The following is a 24,090-nucleotide window of genomic DNA, read 5'->3' as shown; positions in this document are numbered from 1 at the left end:
GTCTGCAATCCCAGAGAATGTGGCAGAGAAATTCTACCTCCTTTGAAAGAATGCAAAAAATATTTATTTACAACAGATTATAAGGAAAAAGGAAACAAAGATTTAACATTTTGAATAATCCAAGTCAAACAACATAATTCAGAAAACAAAATTATCCACAGAATTACTCATCACCTAGATCAAATACAAGACCTCAATTTCTAATACGAGTATATACACCAACCACTGATTGGAGACTTTGTTCTCATCAGGAATGATGTGGTTCAAACATTTATAAGTAAACTTCTGACTTCATTAAATAAATAAGTAGGACAATACATACTACTATGAAGAATAAAGAGAACAAGTTGAAAAGTGAAGTGATAGGCTGGAAATATTATATTTAACTACTTTAAATAAGAATGCAGTTTCCTCCTGTCTCTTACATACAAATTTTTCTTTTTTTTTTTTTTTTTTGATGTATTTAAGTCCAAATACAAAAAGTCTACTTAAGTCTAAATACAAAAATTATTTTGTTGCCAGTAATATTTTTTGTTGTTGTTTTGTTTTTTTTTTTTTTTTTTCCATCTTAGCTTAAGTTATACTATATTTTTGGTAAATATTTCTGAACAAAGAATCTCAGAAATAAAATCATTTTTTGGCATCTTTTTTTTTTTTTTTTTTGTCTTTAGCATCTCAAGGAAGATTATCCGACTAACCATCTTCTTTAGTTCTATATTCTAAACTATAAACTATATTCTATAGTTTACTAACTATACTAACTATATACTAACTACTACTAACTATACTACTTTACTAACTATACTAACTAACTAACTAACTATAAACTATATTCTATAGTTTATAGAATTATAGTTTATAAACTATATTCTATAGTTTATAGAATAAACTATACATAGTTTATATGATATGAACTATAGATACATAGTTGCTGTTCTATAAATTGTTTCAGTACTCTTTATATTATCACTCTTTTGAGGAGGTTGGATGATTCTCAATCAAGACTTGAGAACACTCATTAATCATAGATCAGTAAAACTGTTTTATTTGTTCCAATTATTATTGGATTGTTTAACTTGAATAAACAGGAAATCAAAAAAGAAGTTCCAGAGTTCCTGCCGTAGAAAAATCTTACTACACAGTCTGAAAAGTAATCAGTTTTTCTATTTTAAGATCAGGGGTGCATATCAGTTATTCTGAGCCTCATGCCAACTTTAGCAAATATTTCTCAAATTATTAGATTTCTTTAATTTATGCAAAAAAAAAGTTATACAGATGGTTATCAGTATTTTGTTCTCAATGTCTTTTTAAAATTAAATGCAGTATATGATCTAACTTTTGTTTTTGCAATATATACCAAAAATATTTGTAAGTTGAATGACAGATGGCTAGAACAGAATTGACTTCTGTAACTGGAGTTTTCCTCCCTTGGTACATATATATGAAAATATAGTACACTTATGAACGTCAAACTCTGCTTTCTTCCAGAAGTACAATACTTTTTTTTCTAGAAGTAAAATCAATACTATAAATCAATACCTTTGCAAAGGAAATGACTGCAACAGTAGGGCATCAATGTCTTCAAGTTGCAATGCAATGATATGAAAATATATCTAAACTTTCATTTCTGGATGAAAATACAATACACATTTTTTCTGCTATGTTTTTAGAGCTGTAAGGGCCTACATATGTAAGCCATGCTCCAGCACAACAAACATGAAAGATTTAGGGTATAATCAACAAAATGATAATGAGGACAAATTCTCATTTCCACTTTCCTCAAAGTTTCTTATCTTTCATTCTGAAAATGTATTATATTATTTAATGTTTCATCTACTGATTTAGGACTGGAAATTTTTTATTTTTTTCACTCATTCATATATAAGATTCTTTGAACACCGTTCATAAGTAACACACTTCATGATGACAGTCTAAAACTTTTCAGTTACTTCTACTACAGGCTTATAGCCATTACAGCTGTGTAGAGCATTTTCTTATTAAGTCACTGGTGATACAACTAACATTTAATTGTGTTAATGTGTAACTCATCATGAGTACAGGGAACACTTATCTGGCTAAATCCTCATGAATACATATGAAAACAGTGATTACCTAAAAAGATATCTTGCAGGTATCTAATATAAATGTGTATGTATGTGTGCAAATTACTTGGAATAATATGAAATAGAGCTCGTTCCCTTGAGATACATAGTCGCTGTTCTATAAATTGTTTCAGTACTCTTTATATTACCACTCTTTTGAGGAGGTTGGATGATTCTCAATCAAGACTTGAGAACACTCATTAGAGCTGCAGCTACCACCACCAGCAAAAATGTACCAAATATTTCTAAATGCCTCTAATAATACAGGAGTTTACTATGTGAAACTGGAACTCCTTATTTTAACAAAGAAGGTAAGTAAACTTTCTAAAGACTCTACCTCTTACCTTCTAACATCTATAAAGCAACTTCCATAGAATAGCACTGTTTACTTACTAAAAAATTAACTCAAACTTGAAAAATATTAATTTTACAATAACTGTAGCTATATACATAAATGATGACAGATTATATAGTAGGAGTGGCTTTTGACTGGGAAATACAAGATCTGACTGAAAGGTTAGGCCCTACCAAAAATGGAGGTTAAAGAAATGAGACCCAAATTGAATTCAAGATGAACCAAAACCAAGAACCAGATATTACCAAGATTGTCCAATGTCACCTTGTGCTTTTTGATAGATGGGAGTGTGCAGTCCCATCAGTACTGATTCTGTGCATTAACCCTTGATTTCATGGTAAGTGATCAAGTACCTAAGCTCACAGACAACATAAACCAAACATGAGTTAAAGCACCTTTGCCAAAATGCACTCACCTAAAACCATTGTTGCCCTAAACAGATCAAAACTGTATTTAAACTATCAATGTTGATTTATTTTGCATATTTCAATACAAAACTGTCAACAGCTTTAGTTGTACAAATACAGCAACTCTGGGTTAGAAAATATGACATATATAATATTTTTACTTTCACAGTAATGCTACAAGACATCTGAAGTTGGTAGAACTGCTGTTGAAATTACATATAAATTACCTCTTTCCAAGTGTTTGACAAGAGTATATCTTTAAAATGTTTCTGCAGCAAACCTTTCAACAACAATTTGAGGCACAATTACATCTGAATGAAATTCTATCACTATCTTAAGCAAGAAGAAGAAATCGGGCAGTAACTGACTTCCCTGGTCTCTCAATCAATGTCTTCTCTTAGGATACATGGGATAACACATTTATTTCCCTAGAATCTGTTTTCTTTGTGACAGGAACAAAAATATGTATGCAAAGGACTAGAAGTGCTTTTCAAGGTTATTGCAGAAATTACAGCTTGTCAGAAGATGGTGCTGTTAGGCCATTTATATATAAAAAAATTACTTGTAATTATAAAAATAAGTTAAAACTCTTCGTAAATCCCAAATTGTTGAGATTGGTTTTAAATCCCCTATTTTTAAAGACATACATTATTTTTCATTCTGTTAAGGCAGTGTTGACCTTGAGCTGCTTCACTAGGTGTGTACTGAAAAACTTCTAAAATCTGAAATGTTTCTTTTCTGAAATCTAGTCTCAATAACATGCAATCAAATTTTGCTTCTGACAAATTATGTAAAAGTAGCAGGTGCAGAAGTATTCTACTAAAATCTGGGATAATTTGCATATCTTCACACATTACATTTTTTTCCAATTATTAGATATATTAGGTATGCCTATTACTAATTGTGTATTGGCAGGTCTATAGGATTGACATGTGTAGTTTTCTTGTCTAATCAAGCACTTAAAACATATTTTCATTTTCCTTCCTGAACTAAAGTATTATCTTTAATCTCAACCTCAAACTCCTATGGTCCAAATAAACTAAGTATTCATATGAACTGTTTGATATTGTTGATCGCAAGTGAATGTCAGTAAAGCTGAATTTAAGACCAAATCAGAGGAAAGATCTGTTTAAGAGACTCTTGCCTTGGAGAGTGGGAAGGAAGCTAGGAACAGAGCAAATTAAGTCTGATTCCATGGCTCACTGCAGCTTGAAGTTTATAGGCTAATCTGAACATTTAACTCACTTGTCCTTTTGGCTCAGCTGCTTGGAAAGTTGTTCAGTATTGGAAAAGAAATAAAATGGCAATGAAGATGACTTACAGAACTAAGCATTGTCTTCTTTCCTTCCTGTTAGAATAAGAGGCTTTGAAAATTATATTTAAGATGCTACAGAATACTGGCAAGCAGCAAGGTAGATTCACAATATCCTAAGATGATATATCTCTCAAAATTGTTCCTTTTCCATTTGTTTCTGGAATCTCTTACTGAGGAAAAAAAAAAAAATTGTGGGGAGGGAATCAATCAGTATGAATCAGTATCCACTTGTATTGGGATTGGCCAGTAGGCCTTTCTGTGAACTTTTGGTGTCTTGTAACACTTTCCATCACATTACCAGCAAGGCCTTTAGTCTTGAAAATAGGTAAAGGGAAGCTGGAGAGTCCAAATCCAAAAAACCAGGCAGAGCAAGAAGATTATGAGAAATAACTGCATGTGGTGTCCACACAAAAACAAGAATTGTGACATGACGAAGGAAGCACATTAGAACTTTGCCCAGCTGTTTTCCAAAAGCTTTATTCTCAGGATTACCTTATAGCTCTCTCTTTAGAAAAGCTCCTTTCTTGCTCTGTCCTCCCTCAAAAGAATGACATTTGCCGTAGTAATTTGTTTCACTTGTCCATTTTTATTCTAAACTATGTAAACAGAAGAAGTTCCTGGTCACTCATCTGCAGAGTGCCTTGGAAAATGGCACTGACCTTGGCTGCTCCTAAAGAAATGCTGTGAAAAGTACAATTAATAATACCTCCTCCAGGGGTTTTCTTCACTTGGAAACCACACCAAGTTAAACCACAACCTTGAGAAGTCACTTAAGGGTGTTTTCTAATTGAATGTAATTGTCAAATGAAACCAAATCCTATGAGAGATTTCAACATTAACACAGCAACTCCGACTGCTTAGTCACTCTGACAAAGTGTTGATCTTACTTCCCATGGCATTACAAGCCATGCAATATAACAGTATAACAGTTAGAACAGCAGGATATAATTTCTGCTTCTGTCATTTATTCATCACACATTATTGAGGAAAATAATGTGTATCTTCCTAACCTTCTTCACTTGTTTTAAGGGAAATAATAACTGTGACCTACCATGGAGGGGAACTGGAGGACATAATTCAAGCTTTAAAAAAATTACTGAGAAAGAGACATTAGAGAAGCTCAAATATTCATTATGAGAACTTGCAGCAAATACTTTTTTTTTTTTTTTTTTTTTTTTTTTCCCCCTGGAATTGCAGAATGCTAGAAAGCTAGAAATGTTGTTTTCTATAAATTTAGTTTATATACACACAAGACATTATCCATATTCTTTTGCTGATGGACTTTTCTAATCAAGTTATGAACCTAATAGTTAAACCTTAGAGTTTTTTAATGGTGTCATCTGTATGCAGAAGAATATTAGAGGCCTGTCTTTTTGTATGACAATATCAAAAAGCACGTCAAAAAAAAAATAAATCACATTTTGCACTTTCCAGTCTGCTTGTGGTGCAACCCATATTCTTGACCTACTGAAACCTAATGACAGTGTCAGGACTTAATACTCGAGCAATCACAGAATGGTTTGGTTTGGAATGGACCTTAAAGATCATCTAATTTCAACCCCCTGTCAGGGGCAGGGACACCTCCCACTAGACCAGGTTGTTCAAAGCCCCATCCAATCTGGCCTTGAACCCTTCCGGGGTCAGGGCATCCACAACTTCTCTGGGCATCCTCTTCCAGAGCTTCACCACCCCCATAGTGAAGAATTTCTTCTTTATATGTAATCTAAATCCTCCACCTTTCAATTTAAAGCCATTACCCCTTGTTCCATCACTACATGTCCTTGTGAAAAGTCCAACTCCAGCTTTCTTGTAGGTCTCCTTTAAGTACAGGAAGGCTTCTGTAAGGTCTCCCTGAAGCCTTCCCTTCTCCAGGCTTAACAACCCCTACTGTCTCAGCCTGTCCTCATAAGAGAGCTCCAGCCCTCTGATCACGTTCATGGCCCTCCTCTGCACTTGCTCCAATAGGTTCATGTCCTTCTGATGTTGGGGGCCCCAGAGCTGAACACAGCACTGCAGGTGGGGTCTCATGAGAGCAGAGCAGAGAGGGAGGATCACCTGCTGGCCAAAGACATTAAACAGTAACGGTGCCAATACCAACCCCTGATGAACACCACTTGTCGTTAGTCTCTGCTTGGACATCAAGCTGTTGACTGTAACTCTTTGATGCAACCATCCAGGCAATTCCTTATCCACTGAGTGGTCCATCCATTGAGTCCACATCTATCCAATTTAGAGACAAACATATCATGTGGGACAGTGACAAATGCTTTGCACATCTCCAGATAAATGATGTCAGTTCAATGACGTCTGTTACTCTTCCCCTATCCACAAATGCTGTAACCCCATCATAAGAAGGCCACCAAATTTGTCAGGCTCAATTTGCCCTTTGTGAAGTTATGTTGACTGTCACCAGTCACCTCCTCATATTCCATGTTCTTTAGCATAGTTTCCATGAGGATCCACTCTATGATCTTGCTGGCAAAAAGGTGTGACTGGCATGTAGTTCCCTACGTCTTCCTTTTTTCCCTTTTTAAAAATGTGGGTTATGTTTCCCTTTTTCCAGTCAGCAGGAACTTCAGCAGACTGCCACAACTTATCAAATATGATGAATAGTGGCTAAGCAACTGTTGTGGTTTAACCCGGCCGGCAGCTAAACACCACACATCCGTTCGCTCATCCACCCCCCTCCCTCTCTGGGATGGGGGAGAGAAACAGGTGAGAGAAGCCTGTAAGTTGAGATAAAGACAGTTTATTAAGACGGGAAAATAACAATAGCAATAATAATAACAAAATAATGATGATAATAGTACTACTACTACTAATATGTATGAAACAAGCGATGCACAATGCAATTGCTCACCACCCGCTGACTGATGCCCAGCCTAACACCAAGCAGTCCGGCCCTCCTCCCCCTAGCCAGCCACACCCATATATTGTTTAGCATGACATCAGATGGTATGGAATACCCCCTTTGGCCAGTTTGGGTCAACTGTTCTGGGTCTGACCCCTCCCAGCTCTTGCTGCACCCCCAGCCTGCCCGTTGGCAGGACAGAGCGAGAAGCTGAAACATCCTTGGCTTGGTGTAAGCACTGCTCTGCAACAATTAAAACATCAGTATGTTAGCAGCGCTCTTCTCATCCTAAGCCAAAACAAAGCATTCTACCAGCTACTAGGAAGAAAATTAACTCTGTCCTAACCGAAACCAGATCAGCAACTACATCTGACAGTTCTCATAGGATGTGTGGATACATCATCAGGTCACGTGCACCTTCATGTTCCTTAGTCACAAACCCAATCTTCTCCTACAGTGGGCAGTTCTTTATTCTCCCCTGCCTTTGCCTTCTGCAACTTGGGTGGTGTGGCCACCCAATATCCCTTCTCCATAACCTAGGCCTTCTCCATATCCCAGGCAACCAGGTATTTAGGTTCCTTCCAAAGAGGGCACACGTTTTCTCTAGCCTTCCTTTTATCACCAACATAACTATAGAAGCTTTTCTCGTTGCCCTTCACGTCCCCATCCAGATTTAGTTCTATCAGGGCCTTAGCTTTCCTAACCTGATCCCTGGCTGCTCAGACAACTTCTCTGTATTTCTCCCAGGCTACCTATTCTTGCTTCCACCCTCTTTGGCTTACTTTTTCTGTTTGAGTTTGTCCAGGAGCTCCCTGTTCACCCATGCGGGCCTCCTGGTGTTTCTGCCTGACTTTCTCTTGATGGATGCATCATTCCTGTACCTGAAGGAGGTGATCTTCTTCCTTCCAGGGTTTTATCCCATGGTATTCTACTAAGCTAATCCCAGAAGAGGCCAAAGTCTGCTCTCCTGAAGTCCAGGGTAGTAAACATGCTGTGCAACCTCCTCACAGCCCTAAGGATTTTGAACTCCACCATTTCATGCAGGTGATCTGTCAGACTGATAAGATGAACTCTCTTATGAAAAAAGAAAAAAAAGAAAAAAAAAGTAGGGAGGGGAATAAAAAAATGATAACACACACAGCTTGTTATATTAACTTCAGCCAAATTAAAAAAAATGAAAGCAACCTAAGGCTAAAACCAGTGGCCCAGAGTGTAGGGAATTTAAGTAACTCAGAAGAAGCTGAGGCTCTCTGCACTTAATGAAAAAGTCACTGACCTTGAAGAGTGATCCAAGGGACCTAATTTAGAACTACTGGAAAAACAGAGAGGTTATGAGGCAAATGACCTATTCTTTCTGTAGTAGTACTTCTGAATGATGGCCTGGCTGCATGTAGCAATTTGCAACATGAAACACTTATTATTCCTCACCTCCTCCTCCTCCCCTCCATCCCCCCAAAAAAAGGAAAGAAGAAGAGGAACGGAGAGAGGAAAGAGGCAAGAAAAAGTGAAATAATCCTTAAATCTATGACTGTACATCAAGTATGTTTATTTCATATGCTTCAAATATTGAATATGTTGTTGATAGCAGAGTAGAGAGTAAAAATACGTTAAGCATCTCAAATTTACATCTAGGATAAAACAAGTCATCCTCCCATCCCACAGACCAGAGGAGATCCATTTTGCAAGCACATCATGAATGTACTTACATCAACAGAAAGATCAACAGAGATTGACAGAGCTACATGTAATGTACAAGTAAAAATTCTACATGTTCTTTGTGGGTTTTATTATGTCTTTTTAAATTCAATATTGACAATCATTGTAATATGCCTTAATTAGTGAGAAAAAAAAAACACTTTGCTTTCACTTGTTGCTGCGAGTTCATTTATTTAGCTTAAAGCTCCTTTTGTTTAAACCCACATGATATAACAGGTTACATTTGTGTTAAGAAAATACAGTGCAGTAATTCAGACCTAATAGTCAGTAACATTATTTAGATACTCCATCTGGCATGAGTGAAGTTCAGAAAAATCCTGCTTGTATATAAATAAGCTTTCTTTTACTGTTTCCTCTCCTCTCCTCTTCTTCTATTTAGAAATACTGGGAAAACAGAGAATTGAGCTAAAACACATATGTAATAACAGAGAAAAAACACTTCAGCCAAGAATGACTTTTTCCATTGTGGGAGGACCCTCTAATGACCACTGACAGCAAGGCTGGAGGAGGATGGCTCTCTTTCCTCTTGCTGATTGTTTTTCATTATTATTACATATACATAGAACTGCGCTTTGAGGATGTCTTACTCCTAGGTAGATGGGGTTCATCATACTACTCAGTCATCCCATCCAGATGACCAGTTTAGGGCTGGGAAGCAGGAGGAGGCTTACACAACACCTCAAAAAAAAAAAAAACCTTTTCTATATACCTCTGAGATGGAGTATAAGTATCATATCTCATTAGCTGTAGGAAGAAAGACTGAAATGAAACTCACTACATATAGTTCATTGTAAGTCAAGTGGCAGTTGCAAATTTTCAGAGGTATCAGTGAACATCTGCTGGCCTTTCTCTTAAATATGTCATCTTTGCTCTAATGTTTCATCTTAGATGCAGCTTAATGTTTTTGAGATCCATAATGTACTTTCAGTGCAAAAGAGAAGGCTAAGTTAATTTACCTAAATATTGCAGAGTACCTTTATGTTTGCCTCAAGGACAACGCATTTCAGTCAGAACAATGAAACTTTTTTCTTGTTAAATTAAAACCAGTCTGTTAAAAATTGTTTAATCTCTTCTCCCACAAAATTCCTCCTGTTCAAAGAGCTCTTAGAGAAGCTCACACTCAAGCCTTTGTGTGGAAGAAGCAGTGCTTTAATACAAGAGGTCTAAAATCTGTTTTAAATACAATTACATGTTTTGAGAGTTATGGTACACTGCAATTAGGTCTTTTTATTTTTTCAATAAAGTTCTTTCAGCAAGTTTCTTCATAACCTGGGCACAAGAAAGAAGTAGGCCTTTAGAAGAAAAGTAGTGGATAATCTGGTCATACCACCAGTCAAAGAACATAAGTCTTCTCAGGTGGGTGCAGGAGAAAGCCTGTGTCCCTCATTCTGAAGGGAGGGATTCAAGTTGTATAATCTCACAAACTGTATGCACATTTCTCAGCAACAAATTCGGGGGGGGGGAGGGGGGGAGGAGGAGGAAGAGAGAGTCTCAGTGTGAACTCTCTCATCTAGTAATTAAACAGCTTAGGCTTTATGCTCAAAGTGTGTTGTAGAAAGAGTTTCTTCAGACAAGATTTAGTCTGGTTTGAATATATTTACTGTGTAAACACTACTTGCACTACTTGACCTTACCTGAAACACCACTGGTGCTGGTTTTGAACTTCATGACTACTTGAATCTTTTCATGAGTCAAAAAAAAAAAAAAAAAAAAAAAGGAAATTGAGCAGATGGGAGATTCACTTCAAAATGCACTGCTATGCAAGTCAAATTACCCATGCAGTTGCAGCCAAATTTTAGAAGACATACATGCATTCCAATCCATTAGACAACATTTGTGCTTAAAATGGCATAAACAAATAACCATACTTCACTCAACAGGATTATCCTTCTGTGAGGCTGAAGAACAATATGCTTAAAAGATCCCAGATTTTGTCTGGAATCAGTCATGTTTTATATAATAGCACAAAGGCAGACCACGTATGCCACAGTTTTGATGGTACATGGCCTACTATTTCTCTTCACAACACTTCTGTTTTACTTCTGATTGGACTGTCATGAAATACACATATGAAAGAATTTTTTGTCCCCTCTTCTGTTTTGAGATGTATGGGCTTTTAAAATAGGTGAAGTATGGTTTTACATTCTCACATCTTAGATCCCTCTCTGAAGTCAGTGAGGCATCTCAGCAGGATGGAAAGGTACCTCACATGTGCCCCAGCTGTTAGGTTAAGCAGAAAGATGTTTAGAGAATGAGGAAGCTCTGGTTCAAACATATGGTTAATTACTGCCAGGAAAGAGAAGTCAGGTCAGTTAACATCATACACTTGTTTTCACATTTGCTAAGGTAGGAGTCCCTGTACTACACAAAATTATTTCAGCTCAACCCAAGTCCAAATGCCATGACAAACCTGGTCAGATAAAGACAGTAAACTTCACCTCCCCCCCCTCCCCCCCCCCCCCCAGTAAAAAAATGCATCTGTCTTTCCAAGTGGAATATAATACAGAATTCGACTTTGCTTGTCCTATTGTTCTATAATATTTCTTTCCATTACAAGAAAGTCACCTGTTTCTTGATAATACATAGTATGTTGAGTGCCAACACGTTCTACATTTTGTGAGCAAAAGTACCCAACAAATCTGATACACTTCTTGCTAACAGACTGCCAGAAAAATAATTCCCCCCCCCAAAAAAATAATAAAAATCTATAGTACAAAAAAAAGCTGGATAGTATGACCTTCATACTTTTCTTGAGCAGTAGCTGACACCTATACTATTTACAAAATGATCTGATATAGCATAGGGAAAACAGTCCAAGTACCTTTTTTACTAGGGATTTCTGTATATTCTCTGTATTTTTTTCTCCGTCTGGTCAATTCATTAACAAAAACACATGGACAACCATTTTCCAATAGTAGTCGGGACACTGGGGGGAATATGACAATTCTTATGAAAGATTCATTGAAGTTGAAACTATTAGCACGCATTTGAATTGACTTTTCTTATCTTAGACCACAGCTACTTGAGCACATTAATTACATAGTTGATCTTTATGAGTACAGGAGGGAAAACTGAGTTGTTCATTCTACAATATATACCTTGTACACTGTCCATTCAGGAATGTATCACCAAATGTTAATTATCATGAAAGGGAAAGCCAACTCTGCTCAAGAGTGGTCATATTTTCAAATGCAATACATTTTCTTCTTTAGTCAAGCAAGAGAAATTACTTCAGAAATATGAAGGCAACCAAATGCAAGACAGACAAAGATTAGCAAACATAGCAATTAATAATTGCATGACACTGCAACAACAATAAATCCTTTTATAAAATATAGAACCAGTTACAACACACAAATCATTAGTAGACTAAATTTATGAGGGAAACTGCATCTTGGTGGGAAAAAGCAAGCACATTGCAAAGCAACCTAGAAAGCAACTTCCCAAACGTTGTTCTTGAAAGAGTTTGGGAACACTGACTTTGAAAACAAACAAACAAACAAAAAAAAAACACAATCACAGATCTTGGAAGTCAAAGCAGATAGCGGATGTCATCCCTTCAAATACCGATTGTTTACATGTGACCAACTGTCTTGAACAGTCTTTCATGTTTCATGGCTATATATTTCACAACTACATAAAATCATGATGCTCAGCTTGAGGAAAAAAAAAACACGCTAAAGCACAGGTTTTGCAAAACCGGTTAAAAGTACAGAATATCAGCACAGAAATAGAAAAGAATAATACAGATGTATGAAAAGATGACAAAAATTTGTCTTTTAATCAAAATATCATTAATTATCCTGCTACTTGATTATCTTTGAAAATGTAGTATTAGTCAATATTGCTGAACTCACTCTTATAGTCTGCAAATTATCAATTATTCTTCCTTGTTGCCCCCAAAACGTGTTTAAAATCACAGAATCACAGAACTGAAGGGGTTGGAAGAGACCTCGAAAGATCATCGGGTCCAATCCCCATGCCAAAGCAGGTTCCTTAGAGCAGGCTGCCCAGGTAGGCGTCCAGACAGACCTTGAATATCTCTAGAGAAGGAGACTCCACAACCTCCCTATTCCAGTGCTTCCTATTCCAACCTTCCTGTTCCAGTGCTCCGTCACCCTCACCATGAAGAAGTTCTTTCTCATGCGGAACTTCCTGTGCTCTATCTTGTGGCCATTACTCCTTGTCCTGTCCCTGCAAAGTATAAGTGATTTCATAATTATCTTTTATCTTTGTTATAATTTATTACTTTTATATTATCTACAATTAGTTATAAAATATTATATTTACTGATATTTCCTTTTATTTAAATTCTATTAATATTAGAATTACAGATAGGTGGGAATCTAGATTCAAAGAACCTAACACAGCAACAGCTCTCTTCAGCTGTAGAATTTATAAATCTTAAGAGAAGAATTATTTTTAATACATTTTCCATCAAGAGCACTTGGGTTAGACACATAGAATACAGTGTAATAGCCAAGTTATTTATCCTCTAAAACATGTGAAAGAATGTTACATTTATCATCCCATCATTTATCAACCCTCATTTCCTTTGATGATGATGATGATAATAATGAAGCATCTTTTAAGATATAAAGTAGATTGGCTGGAGTAGGTTTACATGAGTCTGAATTTCATAGAAGAAATACTTTATATAGCTGAATATATCATTTTTATCCTGAATGCCATTTTTTTTTTCATCTGGAAGAGAATACAACGACTTTCTCTTTCAAACATCATGTTTCCAGAGGTTTCTTAGAGAAAAGACAGAATGGCTTAATTAAAGACTCTGGTCAGCAGCAAGTGATCTGACACTGCTAGGACCATCAGTGGTGTGACATTATTCTCACATGGCTTCCCACAGGCAATTCACGAATCTAAACATCCCAGTGATGGTAGCAAGCATCTATCATATATTTGGTCATTGTCTCTCTAGAGAAAAAATACTCTCAAAGCATTTGTCGGATAAATTATACAAAAATCAAACAAACTAGACATGAACAGCTGATTTTCAATTAGGTTCAAAACCAAGTTAATACATATCAACTGCTGAATGGAGGCATTCATATGCCACCAAGAAATAACTTCTTGCCTCTCTTTTATTGCCAACAAAGTAAACTCTTTTTTTGTGTGTACGATATTGCAGGAGGGAAATCTGGGCTGAACATTCAGGTCAATTCATCAAATTTCTTTTTGTAAGTTATGTATGCTGTAAAAAGAGAAATGTAGCAAGCCTCTAAAGCACCCAGGCCAACTGATTATTTACCACAGAGAACAAATGTGTAGCATTCAGTGGTAGCAGCAGTAGCTTTCTACTGTGTAAGAGGAGTATTTGATCAGAAAAAATGAACAGAAACACAGAGATAGAAGAATGAAGATAAAAACCTTTCCAAGTTCATTCTTGATTAACTGAAGCTGTTAAATAAATTGTCAAAACTAGGAGTACAGACAGGACAAGAGCCTTCTTGGTAACTAAATAATTACCAAAATTCTGCAGAATCTAGAAAAAAAAAAAAAAGACATGCCACAGTCTGGATGCCTAATGTATTTTTATTTGATATCTTTTGTGTGCAGTGTAACTTGAGAAAAAAAAAAGTGCATAAATAATATTTTAGCAACTAATCTGAAAGTACTTGCCTTCACTGTAACTGGAGGGTGAAGTTCTACCGTAACAGCTATATGGACAGGTGAATGCACAGAAAGTGAACTGAATACACAAGGAATAAATAGGTATTTTTCAATTTAGAATATTCCACTCTTATGTCTTTTTTTTTTCTTTTTTTTTTTAAAAAAAAGGAGTGCAAAATATAATGGAATCAAATGTAATAACAACAATCTCCTGGAATTAACTGCTGAAAAAAAAAAAAAAAAAAAAAAAAGACTACTGAGCTGAAATAACTTAGGATGCAATGGGCTTGGCAAAAGAGGTAAAAAGTATAGCAAGAAAACAAAGTTCTGAAAGTTAAATATTCACAGATGGATATCTAGAAGTCCATAAAATAATACAAACAAAAATACTTTGTAGAAACCCTTCCAAAACCAAAACCAAACCAACCAAAAAAATAAAATAAAATAATCAAACAGGTCAACATTCTCAGCACTTCCAAGTGTGGAGTGTGAAAATTTAGTCTGAGCATGTAGTCTTCATAATATGGGATAAGAACATCTGAAAAGGCAGAGTCCTGAGACCACGTACAAAAAATACCAGTAAGATAGCACAAGAATAATGCAAGGTATATTGATATTTTTCAAGGAGCTGCTAACAACTGCTTGAAAATAAGGAAAAGTGACAGAAAAATAAGAGATTGCATTTTTGTGATACTGTACTGTACATTTAATAACAAAAAATATAAATTGCCTAAGAACTCTATCTGAGGAACTCCTACATTCAAGTTAATTTAAGCTTTTCAATCCCACACAGAATTTCAGGAAAGGCCTGATTAAAGTCAGCTTAGGTTATTAAAGGTTAATTAATAACATATAGAAATTGTTCATATTAGAAGATAGATAACATCTTTGTTTAACTAATATGTTGGTTAAAGAGACTGAACTACAGAGATACATTGACAGAATTTTTTTCAACTTTTAAACATTGCAAGAATGAGAAATCTGTTAAAACAAGGTGACTTTTACTTTAAAGTGTAAATCAACACTTTTACTAGATATTTGAATCATCTCTACTAGTATTTGTCACTGTTTCTATCAAATCCTCTGACCAGCCTCCTCCTGGTTCTACTGAATAATTGTTTAGGCTAAGTAAACAGGGCTGAAGTTAGATCATGGATATTTGGTATTGGATCATGGATATTTTTAGCTCATTCTAGCTCACATTCTGCCAAATCTTGTATTTTCCAATTGGAACACAAATGTCCAGTTCTCAAGGAATTCATGCTTTCTAAATCAGTTTCTGGATGCTAGCTTAAAAATAATTTTGGTTCCTTAATTACACTTCCCAATTTCCCCCATTACAGGCTTTCACATTGAGTAATTTATGATAAAGGTTCCTGCCCAGCCTTACAGCAGCAGGATAATCAAGTCCAGGGATGCAAAATTTGATTTATTTATTTTTATTTTTTTTTTACCACTGAGGTTTAAAATAAATAACAAGTGGCAGAACACTTTTTTTTTTTTTTTTTTCTAAGAGATGCAAATATTATATTGTGTTGTTTACTATATATTTTGGCAGTAAACAAACAGGTCACCTGTTCATTTCCTTCAGCCTTCTTTTGTTTGGCTTACTTGCAGGTTCAGCTATACAAGTACTGGAAAACTTTACCATCCCCATTCTGAAACTAATTCCTTACTTCTGTCTGATGTAAGAGTTGCTAGTAGGTAATAATCAAATACCTGTCCAGGTTCATATATTAGATGTCTAAAGTAGAAATCACGGAGTATTTTTACTGTTAAAATATGTAAAAGACATGATTACTGTCCTGAGAAGTTTGAAGTAAAATTCAGATAAACAAGGAATATAGGAACAAGACAGGTAAAACTACTTCTATATTGAGAGAGTCTGTAGATGATTTAGCAAGAGAATTAGGTCTTAAACAGGGACTAAATATAGATTATAAAAACTATTACTATTTAAATATGGTCTTTAACTGCTTCTACTTGACAAAGGTGCTATTTCTTTTAATTCATTTTTGTATCCCTGTATACTCCCAAATATATTTTTCCTGCCTTAGAAAAATACCTCACAATAAGGAGACCTTTCCACAGATCCTGCAAAGTTAATTGAAGCAAGGTAAGTACTAAAGTTAATTGAAGCAAAGAAAGCTCAGTACCAAGGTGAAGTCATCTTCACTTAGGGTTCATATTTAGTGGGCAGTCAACCTAACAACACTGCTAAAGGGAATAAAATGTGGTGTGTCAGATTTAATGATACAGAAACTAGAGAGATAGTATTAAAATGCAGTGCAGATACATAGTTTGAGAGAGTTTATGAGCCTTAGGTTTTACTACTCACATTCGCCTATATGATTGGATGCTGTATATTATAATGCAATATTCAGATGTTCAGAGCAAGGTTGTAACACTGCTGTATAAACCTTGTAATGCAAAAGGATTTAGTCTCCACACAGTAAGTCTTCATACACATAGTTTTATGCTTTTAAAGACTTTATGAAACATAACATTTCATAATGAATGAAACCTGAAGGAAAAAAAACAACATCATGATTGCCTTTACAAACAGGTTTGGCTTTATTCTTTTAATTCTTTACATTAATCTGAAAATCTATACCTGGTATAGTCAACTCATTCTGTAGCCCCTTCCTACATCACAACTTTGTTGTTCTTCTGTTCCTTCTTTTAATCACATAGTTTCTTCTTCCTTCACTACTGCTAGTATGGTACACGGTCATTTTTTGGAGATACTACAGATTAAGCTTTACTGATAAGATTTATTTCTATAGATCCCTACCTTTTTTTTTTTTTTTTTTTTTTTTTCCCAAACCAAATCCCTGCACTTCTTTAGACTTAACATACTGCATTTAATTAAAGAATAATTAATGTGGACCGTTTTGAAATTGATGGCTTTTCGAAGTCTATTAAAAGCCCTTAATTTATTCTAGCGTTAATATCTTTAAATATTTGATTTAATAGTAAAGAAAGAAATGTCTCATATAGTGAAATGATAGACCGCAGATTACTAAAAGAATGCCAAATTTCATCTTCATTATATTACAGTATTTAGGACTGTGCATTTTCTCTGTAACGAGTTAATATATTTGCAGCTATATTTTTTTTTGTATGTTGTAGATGAGTAAACATCACGGAGGACAGATTCATGTAAGAAATGAATAAATACACTATAGTATAAAAACTGTATTAACCACATCAGATTAATGAGCAAAATCTGAATAACAAACCATGAAAAATACAAACTGGTGGAGACTGGATTTTTAACAGTTTTAACTGTTCCTGATAGAGGAAAAAATACACAAGTCCTAAAATATTAAGCACTCAAGTACATGGATAGTAATAGGAGTTGTGTGAGTACTGAGGCACTGTACAGACCCCAGTAATCTCTGCACATGATCATTACAGCAATGGAAACTACTTTTTGAGGTAACAACAACCTCACTTACAGAACAACTTTTACTTTGGATAATATACAGGTTTGATTTAATATAGAGGTTTGAAAAGTGGAAAATGAGAAATTATTCTTCTATTTCTGAAATCACCTATTTTTCTGACTTTTCTTCAGGTGAATGACTATTGTAATATAATATACAAAACCTCTGATTTTCCAGAAAGGAAAAAAAAAGTTTTAAGACATCTACACGACGGTCAATATTCATTCCCAGGCTTGCATTTAACCTTCGAAATAATTAAACATCTTCTTTAATTATTAATCTACTCTGTAAAATTATTGGAAGGTATGTCTGTCCTGTGATTATGAATTATTTACTATGAATTTAGATTCTCTGAATGTTTAACATTGTTACTAATCTACAGTTTCATAAATTTTCTTCATGATTGATCAGAACTCATGTGCAACTCCAATATCCTGATTTATACTTCAGCTAAATCAAAACTGAAAAAAACATGACCTAATTAATTAGTTGTTTTTCACAGATTATTAAAACATCAGTTTTCAAACTTCAGCGGAGAAACAGACCTGAGTAGCTGCTTACTAAAATCCAAATATGCAAGTGAGGCATTTTTCCTTCTTTTCATATATGCCCTACTTTTATGAAGATGCAGTAAACTTCAATATATTCAAAATACCCTCCCTTTACTTTCTACTCTCCTGTTTTGTCATCCATATATAAATCTCAGAGGAAAAATCAGTTGATGATCTGTATCTCCAAGCTAGCATTCAATTACTCTCTTCCCTCTAGATTACTTTTCAGAAGCTATGCACTGATAGAACTCCTGCAGTGCATATCTGAAAAAGTCCTTCAAACACTGATCAAAACATACAGTTTACAGGTAGCTTCTCAGTCCCCCTAGTGTGATCCAAAACCATGATACAGGTGTATGCTTTTTACCCATAATGTCCATTCCTTACTATTATAGCACTTTTCTCCAGCTCTTAATATGATCAGTTTCAGTCCCTTCACAAGTAAAGTGGTTTTACTTTATGGCAAAATATAGCATCCTGCTTTTAACTATTACTTTTCATGAGGAAGACTGACCTTATTAAAAAAATACTGAAGATTCTAAGGCTGCTGTAATGAAATAGCAGTAGTTACTCTGAAAGAATGGCAAAATTTATGTACTGAATTTCTGACATTTTTGTTTAGAAACCAGCTTCACTTGCCTGGTAGAGATATGTTTGAGACATCAAGGAACAGCAGGGAGAAACAAAGTAAATGACTCAGGCTAAACTGAGTACAAATAACATGAAGAAAATTGTATGAAAACATAGGAAACTACAGGGAAGGCTAATGCTGATTTAGCTATGTGTATGCTGTGCATATAGAATGTGGAATATGTATAGTAGGAAGTCACATCTACCTTCAGGATCCTGTGTGACTGATAACTCCTTAGCTCTCTGTCAGGAAAGTCCAGTGATGTCCAAGCTTAGTTTGTGGCACTTTCAGACAGAAGCATTGCTGACCCAGCCTCCCCCACCAGCAGCATCTGCCTCAGATGGCATTCCCTGCAGGCAGCTCTGGAGGTACTGAATACAAATGCTGTGCTATGCCAGTGGGTGCAAGCCTAGAGCAAAGCTACAGCTACTTCAAAATACTGTCTAGCCTAAAAGTCACAGCAGGCAGGAGGCTAGGTTTTTCTTTCCATAGGTTCTTTTCTGACATTCACCAAAAGAAAAAGGAAACTGAAAAAAAACAAATTGGCAGAAAGATGAAAGAATTATAGGTAATTAATTATGTATATAATACAGTCTAATGTTTTCTCATCATCTATAAGTTCTTTAAGCTAAATAATTATCATTTTATTTTTTCTCTTAAATTCTTATAGCAGTATGGTTTTGTCTCGAATCTGATGTGAGATCAGTTCTAAGATGACTGGAGCCCAGCTCTGTTGCTGATGTTCTTCAGAATCCCCCTTGCTTAATAAAAGTTAAGTCCTTTGAGAAACTAAAGGGGGGATGCTGAGCCACTAACATATAGCAGGTTTATCTATCAGAAGAGAGGGAGACTTAAAAGAGCTCAAGATATTCAAATTACTCAGATTAGAGTGAAAACATTTGGTCTTCCACACTCTATGCTACGTTTTTCTCCATTGTAATAAACTTAATAAGAGGGAGGACAAAGAATGACAGAATCTTGCATGTTTCATTATCAAACTCAATATTTTACCTTAGCTACTGGCAAGTTCATTTTATGAAGAACAAGTCCTGCAACTATTATTTTTTCCTTTATAATCACTGAGGAAATTAAGGACACAGCATACTTCTAGATTAATGTGATCTGTAGTAAACAACACTAAAATCCTTACAGATTGTGGTTTAAATAATGCTTTTCCAAGTATTTGACATTCCAAAGAGAAAGATTGGATTACCTATGAGCATCAGGGTGCATAATCTCTGGCCAGTGCTGTTTAGTATTTCATCTACTTTGGGGCTGACTTCACCAGATGCAGACAGAAGTACTTCTTCTTTTAACAAGCATTCCCAGGGAGCATCTGTCAGAACAGAAAAACAAGTGGGTTATTCACTAAGATTTATAGTTAGTAGACATGTAATACCCAATAGGAAATAATTACTTATGCAGTACAACAGCTGAGCATGGAATTTTAAAAGGGCCTGCATAATTGACCAATAGCAGTATCTGAAATAACACTGCTTAGGAAAAGATTAATTTAGTCTCATGCAACAGGGTACAATTCTGCCCTACAGGCATCAGGAAGGCCTGCTATCTTACATCCAGCATTGCAGATTGGACTTGGTAGTATTATGGGATATTTTTGTGTTTTCTCTGAAGCACATATTAGCCATTGCCAGAGGCAGAATATCAAACATTTATCTGCACCTATTTCCTTCATAATGAAGGACTAATTCAATTTTATAACAATAGGAGAGGCTAGCAATGAGTTGGAGATCAACTAGAGAACAGTGTACTGGAGGCTTCTGTGTGTTATTCTAACAAAAGCAGCAACCTGGCTTGGCCGGCTCCTTTAGTAGGATTAGAGTTTTGACATTTACCAGTGCAGTAGCCTTGGCAGACTTTGAATGATGCGTTCTATATTTATTTAAACATAAACTTCAAGTTCTGTGCTCCCTTTCAAAGGGCTAAGAAAGTAGACTTACTTAGTGACAGTGTCGGATATGAAAGTATTGCTTGCTATTTCCATAATACCCTTATGCTTTGAAACCACATTCTACTGTGATTTTTTTTTATTTGAATCTCAACATATGACTAGTATAGATAAGCAAAGTTTGTTCCCTTATTTAGAGGTGATAACAGTGTCACACAACGCTGAAAGTTAAGCTACAAAATGCTTTGCCTCCAATTCTAATACAGGACTGCTGCAAGATTCCATTATCTGAAAATGATGAAACTTGACTAAGAGGACAAGTTTCAGCTACTGAAATAAATTAAGCTTCATCTAAGTCCCAGTGAATTTAAAAAATAAAATAAAATACACATTTGACACATTTTCTATTTGAAAATAGAAATGAAGTATTTAATGAATAAAAAATGTGAACTTGTATTAACAAAGAAAACCTTCTAGCTTGTATGTTAACTCTGGGAACAAGTTCATGCCTTCATCACCTATTACTCCAAGACTGTCACCTGACATTATTTTCATAAGAACCAAAAAATATAAAATCCTGTACTTGCAATGAAGCTGAACATGAAAGAGGAAGAAAGAAATCAGAATTTGTTTTAAGGACATATATTTAATAATTTATAAGTTTAGATAATATCAAATGATACCAGAGTTGCAACTGTATTCTTGCATTTAAATTATATCATCACATCATTTAAAATTTCATTTGTTATGACATTTTAAAACAAAAATAATTGTACTTGTGAATGCAGCAGAAATTTTGAAATCATTTAAACTTTTGTCAAACCATGTAACTGTGCAGTTCTATATACATTTTAATAATAGTATTATTATTAAGAGTGGAAGACCTCTCAACCAATAAATTCTAATATTTAGGAGGGCACATTTTGAAGAATCTGTGCACTCTGCTTCAGAAGCATGCTCTCCAACAACATCATTTCTACTTTCAATTCATAGAATCAGAGTAGTCAAAGTTCAAAAGGACTTCTGAAAATTGTCTGGCCCAATCCCACTACTCAAACAAGGCAATTCAACAGTCCTTCCTGAAAGCCAAAGAGGAAAAAAAAAAAAAGTGAAAAAGCAGTCCTCACAATTTACTTAAAAAAGGAGGAAGAAAATATAATTTTAACATAAGTGTTGCTGGATTCTTTATCCGTTGTTGATCTCTATTGATCTCCAATTTCTTCAAATTTTTCTTACTAATTCACATGCATGTTTGCACTGTCCTGGACACTGCTATAGAGTGCAGTGCTTCCTTGGTGTTTTTATTAATTGTGATCAAAATTCAATGTGTCATAAAGACATTCAAAACTCGACCCTCTAGTGCTTTATCTGAAGGTTGTTTTTTGTACAGAATCCTTGGTTCTACTTACTGATATTCTACTAAGATGAGAACTGTGTCCAAATTTATATAAATAAAGAAAATGTAAGGAAGATCTCAGAAAGATTATTGTTAGGGATTCAAACAGAAATCCCATCCACATTGCTTAGGCATTCTTATGGAAAATTACTTGCTGCTTTACAGAACTTGAATAGTGACAGTCTCTGCAGTTGCTGCAGTGAGATTGGAAACCCTGAGATCCATTCTGCTTCTGCTGCTGCTCTTATTCTTTCTGTAAATATGTGATTTTAGGCTGTCATAATTCAAGAAGTAAATGTTTCCAGCCAGAAGCAGCTAAGTAGCTGTAATACGCCCTGCACTTCAATATCCATAGGCAACAGAGTCAAGAGGATTTCCTTTTCCATTCTCTGTTGTTCCTCTCATTCCTCCACTGAGTCTGGCATACTCAAACAAAAAAAAACAAAAAAGCAGAGCAGCTGATTTACGCCTTACACAATTATGTTACAATGTTCCTGAGTATTTTTGGTAGTGCAAATTGTATGTCTTGTTGGTTCCTATAAGCATAGCAAAACTTTTGTGGCTTCATTGATTAGTAAGACATACTTCCACATTTATACAAAAGGATTTAAACATATTTATGTGCCATAACAGGCAAACATAACTTCGCTCAGTCAGGAACCAAGAAAAGTCACCGTGGTTTTTTAAGTTTTACAAAAATGCTCTGGGATTTTTATTAATCTTCAATACTAAATGAAAAAAAAAAAAAAAAAAAAAACACCAACAAAAAACTACAATACTCAGTTAACATATCCCCTTCTCCTGTATCATTCCATAAACATGTAGGACATGAGTACCTTTACAGAACACTATTTTTTCTCATCTATTGAGACTTGTATCAGAATTTTGTTAGTGTGAAAGATGAAATTTGAGAGCTTCTGCTGTAAATTCTGGGAATCCTATGATTACAGAAAAATATATATTGTGAAGATTCCCCCACATTTTTTTTCTTTTCTTTCTTAAAACATCTAATATTTGCTACTCTCAGTTTGCTGGATCAATAATCAGATATGAAAATATCTGAGATGATCTTTAATGAATTTCAGGTATATCTGCCATTTGTTATGATATCAGGAATCGTGACTGAAAAGAAAAAAAAGGTATTTTGTTTTGCCTTTTTTCAATGAAGGAAGAAGAGAAATCTGAATGGAAAGCACTGTACTTTTTTAATTGAACAGATAGCCCTTTGATAACATTAACAGATTGAACTGCTGATTGGTAATGAGACTCCTTGTTCTGTTATTGCCATCTACTTAGGAAAGGTAAATGCGTTTATTTATGTTTAGAGACTATGGACAAATTTCTTTCATGTTCATTCCAACCTACTTTAGCTGTCCTTTACTTTTTTTTTTTTTTTTTTTTACTTTTTTTCAGTTGTCTCGTTATACAGAATACCTTTGGAGGAATACAATTTTTTCACAGGTCTTGCAACTAATCCAGCTTGTAAGTAAAGGCATCTGTTGATCCATTATAAAAGCTACTGCTGAAGCTAGCTCCCATGCATGTACATATATCCACTCTCACACACATTTTTCAAGGTATTGTTTCCTCAAAAAATGAACTAACATTCTAATATATGAACTAATAGAATATATTTTCAGTGTGGAACTGCTGTATTTTGAGAAATGTATTTCTGAGAGGAATGAAATGTTTATTGACACTCTGTTTTTCAAGACATATGTTATACCTTGGGTCTAGAGCTCCATCTCAGAACAAACAAATGAAATTACCTGTGAAA

General features: G+C 35.0%; 1 long non-coding RNA gene across 2 annotated transcripts in view; it reads right to left on the bottom strand.

The window, feature by feature from the left end:
• Positions 1 to 434: 434 nt before the first annotated feature.
• The window catches only part of LOC137863778 (uncharacterized), a 45,999-nt gene continuing 22,343 nt past the window's right edge, over positions 435 to 24,090 (bottom strand). For both annotated transcript variants that reach the window (XR_011101140.1, XR_011101139.1), the window contains exons 2-6: positions 20,222 to 20,344; positions 11,568 to 11,672; positions 10,381 to 10,426; positions 7,813 to 8,087; positions 435 to 6,905 (exon numbers count right to left, since the gene is read on the bottom strand). This is a non-coding gene — a long non-coding RNA (uncharacterized lncRNA). The remainder of the gene's footprint in view (positions 6,906 to 7,812; positions 8,088 to 10,380; positions 10,427 to 11,567; positions 11,673 to 20,221; positions 20,345 to 24,090) is intronic.

Source organism: Anas acuta, chromosome 13 (genome assembly GCF_963932015.1).
Source record: "Anas acuta chromosome 13, bAnaAcu1.1, whole genome shotgun sequence".
NCBI classification, from domain to species: domain Eukaryota; kingdom Metazoa; phylum Chordata; class Aves; order Anseriformes; family Anatidae; genus Anas; species Anas acuta.
Note: the sequence above shows the minus strand (reverse complement) of the source record. Positions and strands in the feature narration are given on the sequence as shown.